An 8,112-nucleotide genomic window follows, 5' to 3' on the forward strand; every position below is an offset into this window, starting at 1 on the left:
TAAATGCATGCTCTTCAACCGATCGCTACCTGCACCTACCCGCCTGTCCAACATCACTACTCTGGACGGCTCTGACTTAGAATACGTGGACAACTACAAATACTTAGGTGTCTGGTTAGACTGTAAACTCTCCTTCCAGACCCATATCAAACATCTCCAATCCAAAGTTAAATCTAGAATTGGCTTCCTATTTCGCAACAAAGCATCCTTCACTCATGCTGCCAAACATACCTTTGTAAAACTGACCATCCTACCAATCCTCGACTTTGGCGATGTCATTTACAAAATAGCCTCCAATACCCTACTCAACAAATTGGATGCAGTCTATCACAGTGCAATCCGTTTTGTCACCAAAGCCCCATATACTACCCACCATTGCGACCTGTACGCTCTCGTTGGCTGGCCCTCGCTTCATACTCGTCGCCAAACCCACTGGCTCCATGTCATCTACAAGACCCTGCTAGGTAAAGTCCCCCCTTATCTCAGCTCGCTGGTCACCATAGCATCTCCCACCTGTAGCACACGCTCCAGCAGGTATATCTCTCTAGTCACCCCCAAAACCAATTCTTTCTTTGGCCGCCTCTCTTTCCAGTTCTCTGCTGCCAATGACTGGAACGAACTACAAAAATCTCTGAAACTGGAAACACTTATCTCCCTCACTAGCTTTAAGCACCAACTGTCAGAGCAGCTCACAGATTACTGCACCTGTACATAGCCCACCTATAATTTAGCCCTATCAACTACCTCTTTCCCAACTGTATTTAATTTATTTATTTATTTTGCTCCTTTGCACCCCATTATTTTTATTTCTACTTTGCACATTCTTCCATTGCAAAACTACCATTCCAGTGTTTTACTTGCTATATTGTATTTACCTTGCCACCAAGGCCTTTTTTTGCCTTTACCTCCCTTCTCACCTCATTTGCTCACATTGTATATAGACTTGTTTATACTTTATTATTGACTGTATGTTTGTTTTACTCCATGTGTAACTCTGTGTTGTTGTATCTGTCGAACTGCTTTGCTTTATCTTGGCCAGGTCGCAATTGTAAATGAGAACTTGTTCTCAACTTGCCTACCTGGTTAAATAAAGGTAAAATAAATAAATAAAAAGGATGGATGTAGTCAATATAACTATTTGTTTAGCACTTTTGAAATGTGCAGCGACAGAATTCAGAACATGGACCATTCTTACAGTGTTCTCCATGTACACCAAGTCAGAAAGCTGAAAGCTCTTACAACATTCAATGATTACATTTCTCAAAAACAGGTTATAGGCTACATGTGCACCGCCAAGTCAGAACAGTAGGCGAAACTAAGAGGTAAAAATAGACCAAATTATTAGGGAAGGCACATGGGCTACTAACAGCTTACTCGACAACATACACTTAGTTTAAAACTTACTTACCTACAGTATACATATCTCCCTGGCATATTACATAATTTATGCAGCAGCACACAAGACATTTTTGGATTCACCTTGTTGTGCTGTGCTCATTTGAACAGGAAGGCGGTCCTTTGTGGGCAAATTTTGTCATCAAAGTCTGGCATTCTCTGGATTTATGGTGCTTTCAAGACAACCGGGAACTAAAAACAAGTTGAATCATGATGATGTCAGTGAATTTCAGGTTGTAGCTCTAGAAAGAGGCCTGAGTTCCTGATTTACAATTCTGAGTTGGATGAAAGTTCAAAACGTATTTTCCCAGTCCTAGCTCGTTTTTCCCCGAATTCCCAGTTGTCTTGAACTCACTAAAGTCAGATTTTATAGTTCCGAGTTAACAGTTGTTTTGAGCGCAACACAAATCATGCTTCATTGACAGTATGGCCAATGTTGAATGCTTATAATTTTAAACTAGGAAAATAGACCCATATTCTTAGATTCGGTTACCACACAGCCACTCCACTGAATAGCAGGACAATAATTGCTTTGCAATGCTTGCAGTTAGCCACTGATTCCTTCCAAAACACTCATTGTTGAATTTGCAATTTCCAACTTGTTGTGTCCAATGTCCAATGGCCGATGAGCACTGATACGTTTTATCTCTAATTTCTCTCCATTATTTATCTTCATATGACAAGGATTAAAAAGGATTTGCCAGTAGATTGTGGACTTCATTCATGATGATGACTGCTATCTAAAATTTTTAAAGTATGATGTTGACAGTCCAATCAAAGCTACTGTAGATATAACGTAATTTGATGCAATTTTATCTGTGTCCAATGACCTTGAGCCTTCTTGGATGGGCACTTCTAATGTAATTCTATAACAGCACCCAAGGGGCTAGAATTTTAGAGCTCTACCCTTAGACTTGGTGGTGACGTAGTGTCCCCATGAGTGACAGAACACTGAGCCAATCACGCCGCAACACTCTGTATTTTCTGCTGGCTTCCCCAACCACCACAGAAAGCACTGAGCTAGCCTGCATTTTGGAGCTGCCTTACTCAAGAAATCAAGAGACCATTTATTAACTCAATGATATATATATATTTTTGACTTTGCTTGCAAACTGATATGTGACACATATTAATATTAAATTAATATTAATATTAATTTGTTTGCTAAAAATGTGGGGCTCAAAACAGGTGGGGCTCTGGCCTGCCCTGAACGACATTTAGCCAGCAGCATAACACACTGCCTCCCACTGTTGGTTTGTCTCTGAAGATAAGTAGGGTTGGTCCTGGTTGGTCCCTGAATAGGAGACTGGAAGTGGTGTTGGAGGGCCAGTAGGAGACACTCTTTCCCCTGGGCATTGATTGGGGGCATTGCCCTGTGTAGGGTGCAGTCTTCCAGGTGTCCTGACTATCTGTGGTCACTAAAGACCCCATGGCACTTTTCATAAGAGTAGAGGTGTTAACCCCAGTGTAAATTCCCAATTTGGCTTTTATACCAGCATCCAATTGGTTTATTGCTCACCCCTGTAACAATTCCCCAGGTCGTTGCTGTAAATGAGAATGTGTTCTAAGTCAATTTACCTGGTAAAATAAGGGTTAAATAAATGTTTTTTAAAAACAACTTTTGACCAGAGATCAACACTATGAAGGGAACAGGGTGCCGTTTGGGAAGTAATTTATGCGTTGACACTGTTATTTCCACTGAGAAGACCAGTTGATGATGACCGGGGCAGTCTGCGTTTAGTGTCCTGTGCCGTAAAGTGGCATATTTTGCGTCGTTTGCATTTTTTCCCTAATCATATTCATCATCCCGTTAACTAGTTAGTGGATTCCATAGTGCTTCTAGAAGTAGCGATACAGTCTGATCTCATAACTTTGCCCATGCGCCTCTGTGAATCTATCAGTGAGATTGAGAAGGAACCTGCAAATAAGCATTTTGTTCGACGGTGTAAGGAGGCTATATAACATGTCATGTGTATCTCGTACATACGACTAATACAACTTCAAACTAGGTATTTTACACTGCTTGATTCAACCATTATTTGGCGAGTGGTGGGTGGCAGCCTCGGTTATCTTCCCCGAACCTGTATGTCTCGAGGGACCATCTATTTAAACAGCTCAACGCGGGATACAGACCAAGGAGTTGCCTTTCGATGGCTCTTTAATTTTTATGTGAAACGGGCGGGAGGACATTCCAAATTCAACCTGGTAGCGTAATTTATTGCTGTATAACACGTCGTGGAGCGATACCACGGTTGGACCAGTGCAGTCAAGGTTGAACGTGAGTATAAAAGCATCCACTGTTTTACCGAATGACTCATATCATCCTGGGGCTATCTTGCCGCATCATCGATGTGGTTTAGTAAGCTATAATGTGCGCTTGTGTCATCGAAACTGTTATGACTTCTCCCATATTGTTGACAAGTTATCATTTGCGTTTCTGGAGGATGACTTTGATCATGCAGTAGCATCAATAACATCCAGCATGTAATTTCGCTACAAACTAACGTCATGGCATCATGCACCTGTAATGATACAGTATGAAGAAAAAAAAATGCATTTTCATGAATGTCCTGCGACTGTTTAGGGAAGTGTTTATTTATTTGAGTACCGTCTTTTAAATAATTTGAAGGAGTCAAAGTTATGGGACCTTGAAAATGTAATCAATGGGAAGATTCAATTAAATACAAACCAATAACAATTTTAAAACAGTGCAGATATAACCAACAGAAAGTTGTGATGCAGTAGTTCCCTCAAAGCGATCAGTGGGCGTGTCATTTCCTAGTGGTGTCACTGTTGAGGTCAGGCTTCTCTCTAGTTTTTAATAGAACATAATAAATAGTAGGACCTTTTCCGCTCCCACTGTTACCTCTATAATACAGCACAGGTAATAAAATGGACACCACTACAGACTGTCTACAGTATCCAATCATTTGCCCTGTCTTTGCCCAGCCTGGTCTCATAGACTAAACGTAAAATAGTAAATGTAAATCTGTGCTACTCAAATTAGTATGCGGTTAGGTATGGTTACATAACACAGATGGTTATCAACACTAGAACTGCTTGGGCCTCGAGGGACACTCCTTCAAGCTAACGAGCAGTCAATCTGACTGCAACATTCTAACAGTGTAATTAATACATTTCATATGTGACTAGTTTCAGGAAACTACGCATATGTCGCACATCAATGCTTCACAGGAGCGGCATTTGAACGTAAACGTGTTTTTTTGTTATCAAAATGCGAACGTTCATTAATAACAAACTTGTATTCCATCCATAAATACAAAATAAAATTGGTAAATTACGAGCCTAGTTGGTTTAGCCATGGAAAAGGGCAGGAACCTTCCCACTAGCCATGATTGTCTGAGATAATGGATGGTCTGGACATGCCGGGAGATGAGGTTGGATTGGTCTGCCATGTAGCATGCTTCTGTCTAACTTGAGCTGTTCAGTAAGTGTTGACAGTCCTTTCTACCGCACTGTTTTTTAAAGATATAATGTTAGCCATCGAGAACTACAAAAGGTTTGCTACTTTACTCAACAACATTGATGCCCTGAATTTAGCAGGCACTATCGAGAGATCAGTTGGAAAAAGTAACGGGCTACTTCCTGCACACACGGTGTGTGTCAGTGTGAACCAGAGTGACTTGACAAAACTCTGGTCGAACAAGATGTAACTACAAACAAAACAGAGATAAATGGTTCCAGTCTACTGTGAAGCGTTCATCTATGGATACAGGGACGAGTCTAGCTACATTTTCAGATATAAGTTTCTAATTTTGTCAGAAAGTTGTTTTTATTGCAAGTTAAAGCTTACTGTTAGTTAGCTAGCAAACGTTAGCTTGCTGGCTCGCTAGCTAATGTTACGTGTATGATCTGTGCACTAATATTATTCGAATCAGAAAACTAGCAATGCAAATGGTTATGGCCTAATGTTAGCTAGCTAACTCTGAACCTAGTTTGTTAGCTTTAGCTACCTGCAGATTCATACTACAGCTATGACAATGCTTGTATTAGTAGTGTGAGTTGGGATTATACCGGTTCATTGTTTATCTAGCTACTTAGGTAGCTAACTACATGGCTAAACAAAAGACTCCACTTCGGCCGGATTATTACATGATCTATCAAATGAGCCTGGTGTGTCTGGGGGTGATTACGGCCATCTATGTGTACATGTCTAGACAATAGTGACCCTTCCACTTAGCTAGATGTGGCTGGGGGGTGGTTATAGCATTTCCTTCATATGACCCATCAAATTAGACAAGTGTGTCGGGTAAGCGTCATCTAATAATGCTAAAATATTTTTATCTGGACACTTTTTGTTTTTGATATTGCTACTATGCAAGTAAACACTTCACTGTACTGTTTACACCTTCTGTATCCTGTGCATGTGACAAATAGCTTATTTGATATAGGGTTTGTTTACCACATGGTCTCACATGTGAATCCTTAAAGAAATGAGTGGGGCTAATGGATTGGGCTCCTGAATGGCGCAGCGGTCTAAGGCACTGCATCTCAGTGCTAAAGACGTCACTACAGACCCCGGTTTTATTCCAGGCTGTATCACAACCAGCCGTGATTGGGAGTCCCATAGGGCGGTCCACAATTTTCCTAGTGTCGTCCGGGTTAGGGTTCGGCTGGGATAGGCCGTCTTTGTAAATCAGAATTTGTTCTTAACTGACTTGCCTCGTTAAATGTTCAATAAAAATAAATAAGGAACATGCTTATGAGGGTTTGAACAATGCTTAATGGGTGTAGACTAAGAAGAGCTCTCCAGTAGGTGTACCAAAACATTCAAGGGCCATTTTCTCAAAAGTGGGGTTACAAGTTTATCAACTTGTTCCTCAACTGCAGTATATTGTAACGGTTTTGACTTGAGGTTATTGTTTGTAGGGGTGCCAGGTAGGTTGTGTCTACCAGAGAAAATATTGATTTCTCCATTTGGTTTGTGAGGGAATGAGTCCCGTCTGGTCCGTCAAGTCTACACCAAGGACTCATGTAAAAGTCAGGATGGACATACACTTTTCATAAACCCTTAAAAGATTGGAAATAACTTTAAAACAACTGTATTCTTTTGCGTGGGTTGTATTACCAACATAAATGATCACACACATATAATAATATAACAAATAATGAGCTCTGTTTCCTCCAGAAAAGTTCTGTACTACTGGCCTAAAAGAGTCCAGCCCGGTAAAGGAGTTTAGGGAACTCAAGTGACCTTAGTCACGCAATGTTTGTCTGTTCATAAAAGTGTAGTCTCAACCCAGTCTCAATCATACAATCAAAATATCAACTCTTTTACCACACAACCATAAAGAGTATCAAATCTCAATAAGTCTTCAACTACAACTGACCACATAAATCATCACGGTATACATCACATCAAAACAAATGAAATACGGTATACAAAAAGGTTGTAGTCAGTCAGACAATCCAATCCGCCAACAGATCTTCAGCAGAGAAAGGCCACGAAGAACAACGGAGATGTGTAGTCAACGGACGCAAAGACAACAAAACAAACGGAATAGAGAAGCTTGGGAACTGAGGGTTGAACACATCCTCATTCACGTCTCCATCACAAACCCCTTTTTGCGCAGCTGATGCTGGCTATTTCATTGGGAATTAAAGGGGAAGCACCCTATTGGAAGGAGAAGCACTGAGACGGTTCAGAACAATTTAGGGCCGTCACACACCCCCTCCCCTGGAAAAATCCGACCATTACCCCTCAGCTGAGGAGCGTGAGTGCCACAAAGTTATGAATATTTTTGTAGAGGAAAGTGATTAGAAGAATTCTCGGTTTCCCAGATGTGCCTTCCAGGGTAACAGGCCTTGAGACTTGAGACATGGACAATGCGCATATCTTCACCTGTGTCGTCTTTCACCACTCGGTAGTTCAGAGGGCCCATCTGCTCCAAAATCCTATATGGTCCTTGACATTTAGGAGTGAGGTTGGCCGAGAAGAATTGTTCAGCTTTTGAGTAAGGATGAGAGCGAAGCCACACCCGATCACTAACTTGGAACTGCATGTCTCTTCTTGCCATAATTTCTCTTCTGCTTGAGTCGGGCCTGGATCATGTTCTTTGAGACGAGCTCTCAAGTTGTGGAGAGGGACTACCTGGTCATAGCATGCAGAGTCTGGAGTAGCCTGCTGGGGCTGTAGCACCATATCCAAGGGTTCTCGGAATGGACGACTCAGGTTCAGCTCTGCAGGTGTGACTCCAGTGGACTCTTGCACAGCAGAAGTCAGGGCAAATCGAAACTCATGAATGTTCTTGTCCCAGTGTTTGTGCTGGGTCCCTACATAGGAAGCAACCTTTGTCTTCAAGGTTCGATTAACTCTCTCAGTGAAGTTGGTCTGTGGGTGATAGGCCGTGGTCAACTTCTGTCTCGGGTTCCATCTTTGTCAGGTCTCCTCAAAGAGATCAGAGACGAATTGGGAACCTCGTCAGACAGGATGTAATCAGGCACTCCCCAGCGAGTCAGGATCTCTTTCGTGAAGATGTTAGAGACGGTCCTCGCTGTGGCCTGATGCTGGGCAAAGAGCTCCACCCACTTTGAATAGTAATCAACAAAAACAAGCATGTACACATTCTGATTGGAGCTTCTAGGAAATGGACGCATCACATCCACTCCTAACATTTCCCAAGGTCGGGAAACCACCGTTTGCTGCAACTTGCCAGCAGGCTTTCTACTTTCTGGTTCGTACATTTGACAAAGCTG

Source organism: Oncorhynchus clarkii, chromosome 18, assembly GCF_045791955.1.
Source record: "Oncorhynchus clarkii lewisi isolate Uvic-CL-2024 chromosome 18, UVic_Ocla_1.0, whole genome shotgun sequence".
Lineage (NCBI taxonomy): Eukaryota > Metazoa > Chordata > Actinopteri > Salmoniformes > Salmonidae > Oncorhynchus > Oncorhynchus clarkii.